Raw genomic sequence first — 16,425 nt, forward strand, 5'->3', positions numbered from 1 at the left:
TTCAAAGAGAGCCCTTCACAGAGGGTCTCACACTGATAACGACTGGTCTGGGAGTGACTCACTTCACTTGTCACATTGGTCAGAACTGGTCACATGATGGGGCGCCTGGGTGGCTCGGTGGGTTGAGCGTCCGACTTCGGCTCAGGTCATGATCTCACGGTTCGTGGGTTCGAGCCCCGCGTCGGGCTCTGGGCTGACAGCTCGGAGCCTGGAGCCTGCTTCGGATTCTGTGTCTCCCTCTCTCTGCCCCTTCCCCGCTCATGCTCTGTCTCTCTCTGTCTCTCAAAAATGAATAAACGTTAAAAAAAAAAGTAAAAAAAAAAAAAGGAACTAGTCACACGGCCCTGCCCAGACACGCAGGGGCCAGGAAGTGCACTCCTTCGAGAAGATGGGAAACTAGGATTCCCTATACACTGCACTCAAGGCTACCATAGGGGGTGAGGAAGGAAAAGTCAAAATCAAGGGCAAAGAGGGAAAATGGAGGCTTTCAAAGAAGTAGGCAAATCTAATTGCCTTTGCAACATCTCCAATTTTTGGCTGGCCTTGAATAGAGCAAAGCAACCACAGCCACGAATCCAGACTTAATGAATGTCGAAGAGAGAGGATGCTCATTGGATCTCCACAGTACACTTGCCCCTCCCCCAATGCCTTTCCCCTGTACCTGCTCACACCCCAGCCAGCCTTGAAGCGTCTGCCATTCCCTAGAAATTATCCCTAGTAAATACAGCCAGCTTTGACTTCTCTATTCCCATCCACCTTTCACTGTGGCATTTAATCACATTTAACCCAATACCATACTCTAGACATCAGGTGACATTCTCGCATCATTCCATTTTGATATGGCTTCTTCTGATGGCAAATTCCTTGAGTTCAGAGTCCATCTCAATTCTTGTTCTGTATCCTGTCTTTCTCCCACATATCAAGTGGGGCTAGGCTTTCACTCGATTCCCATGTTCTGGGTTCTCATCATATGAGGAAAGATGAAAAACAATACAAAAAATGAACGCAAAGGGGGGCTTAAGATAAGAAAGACGTGATCCCTACCTCGCTCAGTCTGTCGAGGTGCCCAGTTACTGCTTAAATTGAATCAGATCATCCTTTGACACACTAAACACCATAGCCTATTTCTTTTATGATAATGTTATCATTTCTATTTAAGTGATGGCTTCCTAGCGGGCCATCAGCATTCTGTGCCTCTGTGCTGCCAGGATAGAGGTCTCTAGTCACATGTAGCTTTTGGGTATCTGAAATGTGGCTAGTGAGCTTGAGGAATTAAATTTTTAACTGAACTGAGATATCTTGGGAGTGTGAAAAATACATCAGATTCAAAGTCTTTGTACGAAAGAGAACGGAAGATACCCCATTACTGTCTTATATTTTCCAATGGTAGTATTTCAGATCTATTCCATGAAGTCACATGATTAAAAATAATTTCATTATCTCTTTCTACTTTTTTTAAAATATGGCTACTGGAAAACTTAAGATTACCTATGTGGCTTGCAGGGTATCCCTGCTGAGCAGCACAGCTCTGGAAAGCCTAGGGCAGGATCTGGGTAATATTATCCACTTTCAAGGTGAAATCTCCAAAGCTGCAAATGGTAACATTTGATCAGACTTGGAGAAGGTCTCACAAGGATGGCAATTGAAGTTTGGGGCATTTAAGTTTTCTTGCTCTTGATTCACCTTTCGGCTTTTCTCTCAAACCTGTAAGTAAAAACCAAACCAAAAGCATCTCATTTATTCCACAGACTGATCTCCAAATCTTAACTAAATAGCCACTGCTGTTCTGTATTTTACCCAACACGCAAACACGCACACACACACATGCACGCACACACACATCCCTACGGGGACCAACATTTTCCCATGTGTAAAGCGACATGCCTGATTGCTGGATTAAGCAATGGAAATTAATTATTACAGTAATTACTCGGCCACTAAATATTTGAATGCCAGGCCTGACACAGTGTCCTGGGAATCACCTTCAGCTTCCTGAATGCATTAGTATCGACAGGGCGGCAACGTATTTCAAGAACACTTCTTTTGCATCTCGCGGGCGTAAGCCAAGTGTCTTTGCTGTGCACTGTGCTGCAGAAGAAAAGACAGCTGGTTTTTGGTACCCATCTCTGCCGGCCAGGAGAACCTCAAACGCCAGAAAATGAGAATCTTTAGTCTTCAAGGTGACCGACCATTCAGTAGTTTGGCAATGGTAGAAACCATAGGGTAGCTAGGGGGACAGCTCCCACCCAAGCCACTGTCTGTGAAAGAAGGGATCTGTTGCTTGAGAATTCTAATGCTGCCCGAAGACTTGCCAACGTGCCTGGCGGCCACCCCATTGGATTCCTTCTAAACCATCTTTTCTGTTTTTTCCATTGTACCTTGGTACCACCTTCTCCCTCCCCCACTCTCCCCCCATCATCTGCCTTCTCCCCTGAGGCCAAATCTATTCAGAATGGAGAAGAGGTTTCCTTTAGTGAGCATACCCAGGTCAAGACCAAAAATTTCTTTTTTAAGTTTTATTTATTTACTTTTGAGAGAGAGAGAGCACACAAGTTGGGGGAGGGAGGGGGGGGCAGAGAGAAGGAGAGAGAGAATCCCAAGCAGGCTCCTGACCATCAGCTCAGGGAGCCCGATGTGGGGCTCAAACTCACAAACCGTGAGATCTTGACCTGAGCTGAGCTCAAGAGTCGGACGCGTAACCAACGGCACCACCCAGGCACCCGAAGACCAAAGGCTTCAGAAAACAGTTCTACAGCATGGGCCGGCCCCCCTCCCGCAGGAAAAGCTGTCCCACCTGTTTGTCACTGTCTCCATTTCTCCCGTGGGGAGAGGCGTGGGATGGTTGACGGAGCTGGTGCTGGTCCTGACTGTGCAGAAGTGTGGATTAACCCTTTTGGCCACGTGTTCCTTTTGCACCATGGGGTAGGGTTTGAGCTCGATGGCAAAGTGTGTGTCCGCACAACTTTTGACACTTTTATTTTCCATAAATCAGTCAGTTAAAAGACCATCTTAGGATGTCCAGGGTCTCCAGGTAATTCTCCCTGACATGATCCTATTGTTCCTGCTTTAAAACTGTCAGTTCAACTCAGAAAACTCGTAGGCCGCATGTCAGAGGGTCTTAAAGGCAGTGGCTTCACTAAAATCCAGACGAGAAACTCCAATGTGCCCAGATGTCTGAAAGGCTGTCCTAACTCATCTAGAGTCTGCATTCTGTAGGTCAAAGCCAGAACTCTTTTTATCTCCAAAACAACGAGTTCCTGTAAGCAACTACGCAAGCCCAAATGCTACAGTGTTACCCCAAACGATTCCTATTCCTCTTGCAAAGTAGCATCATCTATTAATAAAAAGAAATTAATAACAATTAATAGCCGTAGGCAGCACTTTCTTTTCAGATACTGTATTACACCTTAGAATTTTACTTTATGTAACCCTTATATATTAATTCAAACTTTGTTTGAAGTAAACTCTGCACCCAACATGAGGCTTGAACTCACATCCTTGAGATCAAAAGTCGCATGCTCTACCAACTGAGACAGTCAGGTGCCCACAAAATATACTTATTGAGTCACTCTAGTCTTGACAAGTCCCTCCCTCACGGAGCTCCCATTCCACCACCATGGAAAGGTTTCTATCTATCACCGTGGAAAGGTGTTTTTTTTTTTTTTTAATTTGTTTATGTTTATTTATTTGAGAGAGAGAGAGAGAGACAGAGCATGACTGGGGGAGGGGCAGAGAGAGAGAGAGAGACAGACAGGCAGATAGAATCTGAAGCAGGCTCCAGGCTCCAAGCTGTCAGCACAGAGCCTGACTCGGGGCTGGAACTCATGAACTGCGAGGCCATGATCTGAGCCAAAGTCGGACGCTTTACTGACTGAGCCCCCCAGGTGCCCCACCATGGAAAGATTTGAGGCAGGCACAGAACAGTGCTCTGTGCCACATCCCCTCTACCCACCTCCGTCTGCAGCCGTGGCTGGGATGCACAGCTCCCCACCTCCAGTGGCCTCTTATTTGAGGAAGGAGGGAAGGAGAGGCCTTATCCCACAAGAAGATGAAGCCTGGAGGTGTCTGGGTGGCTCAGTCGGTTAAGTGTCTGATTTCTGCCCAGGTCATGATCTCACGGTCCGTGAGTTCGAGCCCCGCGTCGGGCTCTGTGCTGACGGCTCGGAGCCTGGAGCCTGCTTTCGATTCTGTGTCTCCCTCTCTCCTTGCCCCTCCCCACTCACACTCTGTCTCTCTCTCAAAAATAAAATAAAATAAACATTAAAAAATCAAAAAAAAAAAAAAAAAGAAGAAGATGCAGGGAAGTTTGCCTCAAAGGATGGAGATGGGAGATGGTGGGGAGATGTCAGGACTTTCACCCTTTAAGAGAAACACTTTCCACGTAATCCCTTTAGGACAGCCAATAGGAGTGAGTCCTACTAGTTTAGCAAGGCTTAAGAGGTCCCCTTGAGGGGCTTTTCCTCCTTCTCTGGCCCCCACTCACGGCTGCTTCCCTCCTGCTTCCTGGATGACCTCCCAAATAAACTACCTTTCCTCACATCTTTGTCTCAGGCTCTTCTTTAAGGAAACTCAAACTGGATTCTTACGCCCATTTTACAGATGTGGATGTGGAGGCAAATTGCCTTAAAGTCTCACAGCCATAAGTAGCAGAGCCAGGACTCACACCAGATTTGTCTGCCCCCAAAGCACACGGATTCCACATCTGTCTCCCACCACCAGATGCCTTGGTGCTGCCCCATTCCAACTGGAATATACATCCATGGTCCTTTTCAAAGCAGCCCATTCCATCGCTGGGCCATTCGATTGATCAGAAAGCTTTGAGTGATATTCAGCCCATATCTCCATCCATCCATCCATCCATCCATCCATGCATTTATTCTTCATCAGCAAGCATGTATTCGTCAAGGTCGCGGGGCCAGGCACGGCGCTAGGAGGCACAGTGCTCTAAGGAGGCAGACCTGGTAGCTTTGCTCACAGAGCTTCCCGCCTATGACTGATGTGCACAGAGTGGTGCTTGCCGTGTGCTGAGGGAGCACGGAGTGAGCACCTCACCCAGCCACGCTGCCCTCTGCGGTATCCCCGAAAGGCGCTCCCTTGTCTACACAGCAGCCCTGTAGGTGGTGGCTGCCGATTCCCATCCACGGAGATTTCTGCCCTTCATGTCCATCAGCCCACCTCTGGATGGGCCTCGATAGCAGAATGGGGTCCACACCTCTGGTACCAGCCCACAAAAACCCAATGCAACGTGCGCTCCCTTGACAGGCAAGGAGACCCAGCTCTTGGCTGGGAGTGTGGAAACCATGGCCGAGTCTCCGAACCCGTCCCCAGGTTTAGTGCTTGGAAGACCCCACTCTCTGGATATGTCCTGCTGCTGAGCCATCCATGCCCCACTCCTCAGCTCTCCTTCCACCAAAAGAGTTGACAGCACAGGCCTCAGATGCCTGAATAGATCCCAGGGAGCCGAAAACAATATTATATTCCATTTTCCCTCATGTTACGTACCTGAGGTATTCATTTACATGGCCAATTACTGGGTCTGTGGAGCCTGCCTTATTAAAAAAATAGGTCGTGACACTGCTAGACTTGTCTGCTTTCTTAGATTTCAGAAGGTCCCAGGGCAAGGCAACACATTGTTTGGCAATTAGGCTGCTGCGGAGGCTGGAACGGCTCAAAAGCAGCCACAGAAGGGACTTATTTTCATATAACCTTCCCTGCAACGTGAATGAGTGCTCAAAGTTTGATTTCCTTCACTCTGATCTATAAAGTTTTCTTTTGGATTTTTCCTTTCCTTAGATAACATTTTGAGGAATGGGATTCTGCACACTCAACCCTGGAAGTCTTGGAAAGGCAAAGCTGAGGAGCATGGGAAATGAAGCTACAATCTAGAACGATCTGTCTATCCATACAACACACCCTCCTTCCCCCCCCCCCCCCCAGCCTTTAGTGATGATACCAAACCCACTGGCCCTATCTCTTCCACTGTGATAGGCAAGGGGTGGAAATCGACTGGAAATCTCAGAAAGTCCCATCCACCCATCCCTCTATCCATACATCTCTCTCTCTCTCTCCCCCTTCCATTTATTAATTTATTCAATAAATATTAAGCACCTATTACCTGTCAAGAACCGTGTTAGGGGCTATGCTAAGAACTTGAGACACTGAAGTAAATAAGAGCATCAGATCTCTTTTCATGGGGCTTATCGTCTAGCTGGGAATGGACACGATGCAGATAATTTTACAAATAACTAGTTACAATTATGATCGATGTCCCTAGGGAGAGTTTAAGGTGCTCTGTGAGCCTATAAGCACAAGGTCCTAACCAAGCCCCAAGGAGGTGAAGAGACACAGCGGGAGGGAGATGTTAACAAAGTAAAGAAGAGAAGGAGAGGGAGGGCGAGGGATTCAGGCAGAAAGGTCGACACAAGGGCCACTGGGCAGAGGTATTACTTCAAGGTGACACATGGAGGCCCATGTAGCTATGGGGTCAGAGCAAAGGGGAGGGGATGGTGGGAGTGAACCCCAGGGCATGGGGTGGACCGAAGGTTTGGGGGGCAAGGGACAGATGCAGGGAGAACTGTTAGGAGGCCAGTGCATTGTCCAGGGATAGGTGACCATGGCCGGGACTGAAACGGGAGTGGTGGAGATGAAGAGAAGTGGAAAGTTCAAGGTGCATTTTGGAAGGGGGGCACTCGGACTCCCCAGTACTCTGTGGCAGTCTGCAGGGGCCCCCGGACAGGGCACCGCTTCAGAGTTGAGCGAGACCCTCAGAGCAGCTCTCCGCCTTCCAATCCAAGGCTGTGTGAGGGTCTACAGGGTCAGAGGGAGATGATGTGGTTGCTTAACCTTCTCCCCTTCCTGCTTCCTGTGTTTCTCCTGAGACCACAGTATGCATCCACGACCCTGTTCTCTAGTTGCCTCTTATGGGTCAAGTAACTAAGGAGAGTATAAACTTAGGGTTTTTGGTACCTCTCCCCTCTCTTTCTCTGCACACCCATAGCACTTACCAGCCTACTGGGTACACAGTCAACATTCAAGTGTACTTGGGGATTGAGCCATCACTGTCTAATAATCTCAAGACAGGGGGCGCCTGGGTGGCGCAGTCGGTTAAGCGTCCGACTTCAGCCAGGTCACGATCTCGCGGTCCGTGAGTTCGAGCCCCGCGTCAGGCTCTGGGCTGATGGCTCAGAGCCTGGAGCCTGTTTCCGATTCTGTGTCTCCCTCTCTCTGCCCCTCCCCCGTTCATGCTCTGTCTCTCTCTGTCCCAAAAATAAATAAAACGTTGAAAAAAAAAATAATCTCAAGACAGGTGAGAATCAGATTAATTCTCACCTCCACCCTGTTGTTTTTCCACATCAGCCTTCAAGTCAGCTGAGACACTACACAAACTAAGGAAGAAGACAGGAACAATAAGTTCCCTGCACCCTAGAACAGGAAGTTGGAAAAACCACATCGTCATAATTCATGATTGCAAGAATGACCAAAAAAAAAAAGAAAAAAGAAAAACAGCATCAAAAGATGAGGTGGCTTAGCTCTCTTAATAATTTTTTATGATTATAATTCATATTATTCTAATTCTTATACGCTCCCTTTTCTTCTTGTCTTGTTTGCATGTGTACCGTCAGTATTCTGTCCTGTGCTCCTGGCAGACATCACTAACGTCTGTACATGATATTAAACCTATTTGCCATCCCTATTCTTAACTTCTTGATCAAAACAGTCAATCTGGAAAGATTCAAGGTAGGTAAGCCTCCTACTTATCCTAGATAACGGTTGTCAATTCTTCTTTTAAAGATTTCTATGGTTCTTGATACCCACGTCGTACTCCATTGCCCATCCTGCCTTGGCTAATCCTCAAAACAGATTTTCTTTCTCACATTTACCTGAACTCTCTTCTGCAGACGTTCCGGAGAATGATTCATGGAATTACGAGGATACAAGGAACTTGGGGTTCGGATCTTCTCGACCTTCCACAGCTAGTCTGCTGTTTGGGAATCAGCGCCCTGGGGGACCGCGGAACCCGACAGAAGCGTGCACACATGGTCACAACAACAGCAAATCAAATGACGGCGACTTTCAGAGTTTCTCAGTTCACCACAGTGAAGCTTCTGCACATATTAACCGTTAAGACAGGCCTATTCTGTGGCTTCTCAATGAGATCCAAGTATTTTGACTCCTTAGTCCTCACCTGCTCTCGGTAATAGAGAGGCAAAGAGAGCCTCTTGCTCTGTAGCAGGCAGAGGAAGAGAGGAGAGTCAGAAGAAAGTGACCCAAGTTCCTGGGTCACGAACTGAATCGAAAATGCAAAGGTGGCTTCCTCTTACCTGCCCCAGGCCTCATGGAGTTGGACCCTCCTACCCCAATCCCCAGTCACCAGGAAACACTTGCACAGTCCCACTTGCCTGGTCTGGCCTCATCCAGACCCAACTTTGCACGGTGCCGGGCTCCTGTGTACACTAGGGGGCGCAAGGAAGCTGTTCTCCAGCTTGGCCCTAAGAAATTCTCACCTGCGCAGAAGAGACAAGATGATGACTACCAGGAGTCACTCTTTCACTTCGGAAAGTGCCGAGAGTGGAAGGGTGTCTTGGACTGGAGTCTAGAAAGGAGAACAACATCCTCATTAATTGCTTTAAGCTGTTTTCTGATTTTCTTTTCAGAGCAGACCTAGCTCCCGACAAGTGGGGATGAAGGGAAGGTTATGTAAGGCAGCAGACCTGCTCCTTGGCTGGGCTGGCAGCCTTTCAGCCGCCCGGGGTGAGTCAACACCTGGGAAATGGCATCCAAGGGCGGCTCTTTCAAGCTGGCTGGAACTTTCTACCATTATGCTGAGGCCACTGTTTGACCCATTCCCAGGCCAGGGAAGGCAGGAGCCGATCACGTCCCCCGGTCGTGCCTGTTCCTGGCACGGGACCATGGAAAGAAGCTGAGAGAGCTCTTTCCAAACTTTAGTGCTGGCGTTGGGGAAATGGGGCAAGTACTTTCCACCCCAGCTCGGTTCACATAATAGTCTTCTGCTCCACTGGCCTACTTTTCGCTTGGAGTGGAAGGAAGCCAGCTTGGGGAAGCAGAGCCATCCTCCCTGCCCTGCTCTCCACGCACTCTTCCAGAACCTTCAACAGAGGCCTTGTTCTCCGGAGCTAGAGAACTGCGGATGGTGACCACAGCTTCCCAGTCTATCGAGGGGAAATGAGTTGAGGAAATCAGCACAGGGTTTTTATTGCCAAATATTTCTTTCCCTAGGAGGACAACACATTCAAACTGCCGAGTGGAGATTGGAGTTGGTCCAGCCATAAACCAACTTAATGAACACTAATAGAGAACTGCAATTATTGTTGACTTCAAAATGCAAACAAGAACTTTAGACACTGATCCCTATCAGCCGGTCAGGCCCGGCACAGATGCCAGGCTCTGTTTTTGCTGTTGCTTAGCAATGGAAAATGAAGTGTTCCTGTCTCTTATCGCTGGAGGTAGAGGTAGGACAATGAGCCTTATTGGACTGAATAGGTATGAAATTAGTTTATTCTTTCGCGCTTGGAGAAGGCAATTGGCAGAAAGAGAGTCGCTTGGACAATGGGCAGTTCGGAGGTTGGGAGGTGGCCTTCCTTTCCTGTTATCTCGGTAAATCCTAACCGTCGTGGGTTTTCTCTACAGATAAGGCTTGAACTTTTGCCAGGAGTGTTCATCCAAAACTAGCATTAGAGAAAACAGCTACAAATATAGATCCGCAGACCAGAGTGGGAATGAAAGTAAGGAGAGTGAAATCTAGGGTGTGAAATTTAAGGGGGTACCAAAAGAGTCAGTAATCAAGATAACTTATATTTTAATGCAATATTTTGTTTTAAGTCCAAATTAATGCAACAAGATTCACGGTGAAGAAAACATCAAAATTTTAAATTAAGACGGGATCAGTACCACTGATCGTTTTTTCCCTTTGGCCTCAGGTCCCAATATGGCTCAGCACCGGCCTCACACACATTTCCAACATGGAGGATCCTTAGAGTTGATTTCTCCTAGAGAATATTTGTGCTGTGGGGTGGAGGGTCTTGGAGCTGGGCAGAAGGATTCTCCTGCCCCATGGGAAGAGGATCTTCCTGTAGTCCTTTAGCTGGCCTCTACCAAGACAGTGGGGAGGCAAGGGCCTTGGGGAGAGGGACATACCTATGCTCCCAGGGCAGTGACCCAGGATCCAGGATCTCTACTGCAAGTTGCTGAAAACAACAGGGACAGCCCTGGAGCTGGCAGTTTATGGTAAAATAATCTCCTCTTTTGTTGTTAGTATTAATAGTAATTTCTATATATTGAGAACCTTCAGGTTGAAACACAGAGAATTGCTAATATTCAACTTTTTTTATAAGCCTCAAACACATATGGTGTAATCAAATACATGCAAGAATGCTGAGCCGAATAATGGACCCCAAAGATGTCCCCATCCTAATCCCTTGAACCTGTGCATGTTACCTTATACGGCAAAAGGGTCTTTGCAGATGTCATTAGGTAAAGGATTTTGAGATAGAGAGATAATCCTGGATTATCAGGGTGCGCCCAATTATTGACAAAGATCCTTCCATAGAAGGAGGCAACTTTGCTGCAATGAGAGTAGAGGACAATTTAAAGATGATATTCTACTGGCTTTGAAGATAAAGGAAGAGGCCACTGGCCAAAGATTGTCAGCAGCCTCTAAAAGGTGGGAGATGGGGCGCCTGGGTGGCTCAGTCCGTTGAGCCTCTGACTCTTGATTTCAGTACACGTCATGATCCCAGGGTTGTGGGATCAAGCCCTATGTTGGGCTCCATGCTGAGACCCTGCTTAAGATTCTCTCTTTCTGCCTCTCCCCTTCTCTTAAATAAAAAATTAAAAAAAACAACAAAGCAAAAAACCTTAAAAGGTGGAAGATGTAAGAAATAGATTCTCTCGTGGAACCTCCAGAACGAACTCAACCCTGCTCACACCTTGACTTTAGTGAAGTAAAAGTGATTCCAGATTTCTGATCTCCAGAGCTGTAAGAGATTCAATTTGTGTTGTTTTAAGCCACCAAGTCTGTGGTAATTTTTTACCACAGCAAGAGGAAATTAACAGACCAGGCATTATGTAAAGTACTTTACATGCATAAAGAAATACATAAAACTCCACCCTCAGTCTTCTCAAGGACTTGGGTATTCAAGTTATCTCCTTCCTGTTTTGTATCTTCAATTTCCTTTTCCTCAGTGAACCTTTTTCTTTGACATAGTACACATTCTGGTATCTGTCCTTAAAAAATAAAACAAAACAAAAACCCAACAATATTCACTTCCGATTTTAAAACAAAATCAATGAGCTATAAATACAAGGCAATGTTTGCAACCCAATACAGAACATCCGCCAAAAGCCCACAGCAAACATCATATTTAAAGGTTAGAAGTGTCAAAAAAAGAATCACGGCTTTTATTCAATACTGTACTGAAGGTGCTGGTGAGTGAAATAAAACAAGAAAAAGAAATACAAGATACGAGGTTTAGAATCAAAGAAACAAAACAGACATTCATTGAAGGTGATATAATTATTTTCATAGGGAACTCCCTGAAATTCTACAAACAAGTAGATTTAATAAGCAGGTTTAAAAAGGTTGAGAGATAAAGGAACAATATTCAAAAGCAATTGATTTTCTATACATTAACAACAAAGAGAAAATATAATATTAAGGATATAATTTCCAACTGCAACATAGATAGGTAAGTAGGGGAAGGCAGAGAGAGAGGCCTGGAAGCAGCCTAACAAAAGGTGTATGTGTCTTTAATGAAAAAAATACATAAACTTTTATTGAAAGGTATAAATAAATGGTCTATAAACTCAATGAAATTTCAGTCAACAACCCAATGGGCCTTCTCATGGAACATGTCAAGCTGCTTCTAAAATTTACATAGAAAAGCAAAAGACTAAGGGAAGCCAACACACAGGTACGGGGACTTGCCTTACTAGATGTCAGACTTTAAAGTTATAGTAGCTAGAGGCGCCTGGGTGGCTCAGTCAGTTAAGCGTCCGACTTCAGTTCAGGTCACGATCTCATGGTTGGTGAGTTCGACCACCACATCTGACACTGTGCTGACAGCTCAGAGCCTGGAGCCTGCTTCAGATTCTGTGCCTTCCTCTTTCTCTGTCCCTCCCCCACTCGTGCTCTCTCTGTCTCTCAAAAGTTGAATAAATATTGAAAAAAATAAAGTTATAGTAACTAAGATACTTGTAGTTTACGCAGATAATTAACTACATAAGCAGAGTAGAATAAAGCTTCCAGAAACAGATGGACCATTAAAAAGAACCATGATTTAAGCCAGGACATACATTATAGATCAAAGGGGAAGGAATAGATTAATCAATAAAAGAGAAAAAAGGAAATGTGATATACCATATAAAGGGAAAAACCTCTGATTGATAAAAGACAAAAACAGAAGGATAAAACATTAACATTTTTATAAAATTCAGGGGTTCATTACTTAAGTCCCACAGACCTCCCCCCCCCCCAGTGGGTCAGGGAATAGAATTCAATAGGTTTGTGAACACAGATGGGAAAAAAATTGATATTTATTTTCACAAATCTCGAGCTAAAACTCAGAGATCCAATCATGAACATACACACCACACCACAGCCCTCTTACCTGTACCTGTGATGTTACCACTAATAAGAAAACAGATATTTTCATATCGTATGATACCTGCTATAGGTATCACAAAACATTATTTATGTTCATCAGTACACGGAACTTTACAGCAGCTATTAGATTTTCTGCTAAATCTAGTTATTGAATACATTTAAAAGAAACACACTTATATGTTATAATTTTTGGTATTTTGATAACTACATTTCAGTATCATTGGTTTTCTTTGTAATCCAATGAGTTTCATTTCATACATTTAAATTTTTTAATGTTTATTTATTTTTGAGAGAGAAAGAGAGAGAGACAGAGTGCAAGCAGGGGAGGGCAGAGAGAGAAGGAGACACAGAATCTGAAGCAGGCTCCAGGCTCTGAACTGTCAGCACAGAGTCCGATGTGGGGCTCAAACCTACCAACCATGAGATGGTGACCTGAGCTGATGTCAGATGCTTAACTGACTGAGCCACCCAGGGGCCCCTTACTTCACACATTTAAAAACATGCCAAAGGGTCCATAGCATAAAAAAATGGCTAAAAGCCCATGTTATAGAAGTTATATCTGCATGACCTCAGTGTAAAGACGGATTTCTTAAACAAAAATGCAAGCCATAAAGGAAAAGAGTGATACATTTGACTAGAGTAGAATTATAAAATTTTCCCATCTGAGTCTGCTATAAACTGAAAGATATTCCACAAACTGGGAGAAGATATCCAGCTCACCTATTTAGCAAAGGATTGGTATCCAGAATATCTAAAGTTTCCTACAAAGCAATATATAAAAGATTTTCATTTTTTTAATGTCTATTTATTTTTGAGACAGAGAGAGACAGAGCATGAGCAGGGAAGGGGGAGAGAGAGAGGGAGACACAGAATCCGAAACAGGCTCCAGCTCTAAGATGTCAGCACAGAGACCGACGCGGGGCTCGAACTCATGGACCATGAGATCATGACCTGAGCCGAAGTCGGACGCTTGACCGACTGAGCCACCCAGGCGCCCCACAATTCATTTTTTTAATGAACAACAAAATAAAAGATTTTTCACAGAAGAGAACACAGTGGCTGACAAACATCGGAAAAGATGTTCCTTCTCAATAAGCAGGAAATGCTAATTTAAAACAAGGAGCTACCCTTTCATACCCACACTGACCCAAGTGAATATGAAAAAGTATTTAGCAATGCCACGTGTTGGCAAAGATGTGGAGCCAAGGCAACATTTACGTGCCGCTAATGGGAAGATAAATTGGTTCAACAACTTTGGGAAAACACTAGCATTATCTTTCAAGTGAAACATGCCCATACCCTATGATCCACTGGTTCCACTCCCAGATAAATGTCCTGGAAAGACTTACACACAGACACCAGGAATCACATTCAACCCAAATTACCACCAGCGGGAAAATGGGTACATACCCGGGAAGGCATGGCTGTCGTTCCATCGACACGTATGAATCTCAGCAACCTGACGTTGAGCAAAGAAAGCAAATGCCTAGAGAAGGCAGACAGTGTAATTTCACTTATAGAAAGATCAAGAAATAAGCAAAATGGGCAGCGTATTTTTCACGTGTACATGGAAATGTGTAAAATTAGGAACGAAGACAAGGAATCGTAAGTACAGTTTTGGGGAGCGCGTGCCTTTCACCCCACCACACGGAGGCAGGAGGCAGGGCCTTGGATCTGTAGGAGGAGCCTGCAGGGGGCGCCAAGGGGTGGGGGGGGGCGTGATTGTCAGCCTTCCTTGCTTTCAGTGAGCCAGCTCATTATTAAAAACAAAAATTCAAACACTGAAAACAAAACTCAGAAAATAGCACTTCCCTTTAGCATGAAAGCACTCTGCATTAATGGAAAAGTTTGTCCTATTCTTGGATAGGAAAAGTTAATATTATAAAAAATGTCACTGGTCCCTCCCTTAGTTTATATATTTAATGGGTTCTCGCTAAAAATATTAAAAGCTGGTACCGCACCTTTCAGTTCCCAGAGGCTTTTTCCTTCATTCAACGCAGAGCAGGCCCACCTGGTTCTTCTTCCCATCTTCCTGCCCACCTTTAACCACAGTTGCAACTTCCTTGTATAAATCTCCTCTTCCCACTAGACTGTATCATACTGGGAGGCAGGAACTGTGTGTATTTTGTTTAACCTGTGTATCAGCTCGTATAATTAACACCTGGCATATTAAAGCTGTTTAATACATATTTGTTAAGTAAATGATTCCTTTCATCCAATCCCCTAAAAATCTGAAGAAAAGGTGGGTTTTGTTTTCTCTGTGGATGAATCAGGTGAGGCATCAGTTCAGCATCTTGGGAAAGCTGTCAGTCCCACGCAAACTGATTAAAACTAGTTGCTAGGTTTTGTTTTGAAGTTTATTTCTTTTTGAGAGAGACAGAGACAGTGAGAGTAGGGGAAGGACAGAGAGAGAGGAGAGAGGGAGAATCCCAAGCAGGCTCTACGATGCCAGCATAGAGCTCGAGGTAGGGCTTGAACCCATGAAACTGCGAGATCATGACCTGGGCCGAAAGCAAGGGTCAGATGCTTACCCGACTGAGCCTCCCAGGCACCCCATTCTAGTTGCTAGTCTCATTTAGCTGGTAAACAGACCAGCAATAAACAGAGGGAGACCATTCAAATAATCTCAATTTATAGACGAAGTTGCTGGATTCGTTTCCCGGAGCTCCTCCAAGAAATTATCCCAAACTCGTGACATAAAGCAAGGGAAATTCCTTCTCTCACAGTCTGGGAGGCTGGAAGTTGAAATCAAAGTGTAGGCAGGGCCCTGCTCCCTCTGAAGGCTCTCGGGGAGAATCCTTCCTGCCTTCCCCAGGTTCTGGTGACTGCTGGTGATCCTTCTTATTCCTTGGCTGATAGCGGTCTCCCTCCAATCTCTGCCTCCGTGGTCACCTGGCCTTCTTCCCTGCTCGTCTCCATGTCTGGATTTCCCTCTGCTTTCACTTGTAAAGACACTATCATTGGACTTAGGGCCCATCACAATCCAGGATGACCTCATCTGTAAAGACCCTCATCTGAGGGTTTGGGCGGCCATGAACTGGGGCGGACACGATTCTACAGATACAGATGTAGGTGGACCTCACTACAGATACTCAGGTGGGAAAAGTAGCTTTCCAAGGTCAAGGAGCCAGAAGAGGGACCGGGGTTCCAGCCCAGGTCGGCTCCGCCTCCGCTCACATGCGATCACCACCCTGTACGGCCTCTCAGTCGGCTCCATTTGTGGAACTGAATCAGAGTTTTATTACCTTCAAGTTGCTGCGCACAAGCATCCTAACCGCATTTCAGGAACCAGGGCCCTGGAAATCTCATTTCTGCTGGCCCAGGCCCTCCAGGGAGCAGTGTATTTTCAACACTCCCTCCCAGATCCTTGGGACCGGCCTTCCGAAGGCCCACCCACTGGTTTGGAGGTCTTTCCAGGTCGCTTTCTCCGGTCACTTTCCCCAGTTAAACTTCCAGGGCCTGCTGTCAATCTGAAAGCCCCGAATGTGAACAACCGCTTACTGTCACCGTTTAGTAAAGTTAGAAACATGGTCTCGAGGCTCAGTTACAAACTACTGAAAACAAACACACACAAAAATATCCCACAAGACACCCAACCGACCCCCTCCCTCTTCTTCTTTCTGGTCAACTCATTACTGCTTCACGTTTACTTAGAAACCCAAGTCCTGTTTGCTTTCTGGATTGTTCTGGGCACTTTGCCTGTCAACGTATTCCCTCCTCTAAGTGGAATTCTAAACAACCCAACAGAGCTTCCCTCTCTTCCTTTGGGTAACAACTCACTATGTAACAAGTCTCCCTGAGAT

At 45.7% G+C, this 16,425-nt stretch overlaps 1 non-coding gene across 1 annotated transcript; it reads right to left on the reverse strand.

Annotated features, from left to right (window-relative positions):
• Positions 1 to 3,469: 3,469 nt before the first annotated feature.
• On the reverse strand, positions 3,470 to 3,542 carry TRNAK-UUU (transfer RNA lysine (anticodon UUU)). Its single transcript has one exon. It is a non-coding gene; the product is annotated as a tRNA-Lys (tRNA).
• Between the last annotated feature and the right edge of the window lie 12,883 nt (positions 3,543 to 16,425).

Source organism: Prionailurus viverrinus, chromosome B3, assembly GCF_022837055.1.
Source record: "Prionailurus viverrinus isolate Anna chromosome B3, UM_Priviv_1.0, whole genome shotgun sequence".
Lineage (NCBI taxonomy): Eukaryota > Metazoa > Chordata > Mammalia > Carnivora > Felidae > Prionailurus > Prionailurus viverrinus.